Source organism: Octopus bimaculoides, chromosome 4 (assembly GCF_001194135.2).
Source record: "Octopus bimaculoides isolate UCB-OBI-ISO-001 chromosome 4, ASM119413v2, whole genome shotgun sequence".
Lineage (NCBI taxonomy): Eukaryota > Metazoa > Mollusca > Cephalopoda > Octopoda > Octopodidae > Octopus > Octopus bimaculoides.
The window spans coordinates 107,324,644-107,325,210 of NC_068984.1; the positions used below are offsets into that span (position 1 = coordinate 107,324,644).

General features: G+C 41.1%; 1 protein-coding gene across 4 annotated transcripts in view; it reads left to right on the forward strand.

The window, feature by feature from the left end:
* Window positions 1-567, forward strand: part of LOC106875477 (translin-associated factor X-interacting protein 1) — a 154,468-nt gene that overhangs the window by 85,649 nt on the left and 68,252 nt on the right. The gene's annotated exons all lie outside the window — the stretch shown is intronic.

Below are 567 nucleotides of genomic sequence, written 5' to 3' on the forward strand. Positions count from 1 at the left end.
CTGGCAAGGGCAGTGTGAATAGTGGTGAGGGTATATCCACGTAGGATGAAGTGGCAAGCCATGAGTTGCGATTGAGTTTCAAAGTCATGGTTGTCACTGCAGAGGCTGTGTAGACGGAAGTATTGAGAATAGGGGATGGAGAGCTTTGTGGGTTTAGGGTGGGAGGAGGAGAAGTTGAGGTATGAGTGTGAGTCTGTGTGTTTGTAGTGGATGGAGGTGATGAGAGTTGAATGATGAATACTGACCGAAATGTCAAAAAAGGCAACTGAGATGTCGGAAATAGTGCAAGAGGAGAAGTGGAGGGGAGGATGGAAAGATTTGACAAAAGAGAGGAAAGAGTCTAGATGTTCGTGGGAGAATGAGGTTGCACCAATACAGTCGTCAATATAACAACTGTATTGTTCAAGAGTGGGACCAGTGAAACTTGAGAATATTTGAGCCTCAATGTAACCAACGAACAGGTTCGCATAGTTGGGGCCCATTCTCGTTCATATATATATATATATATATATATATATATATATGTATGTATGTATGTATGTATGTGTGTATATATATATATATGTA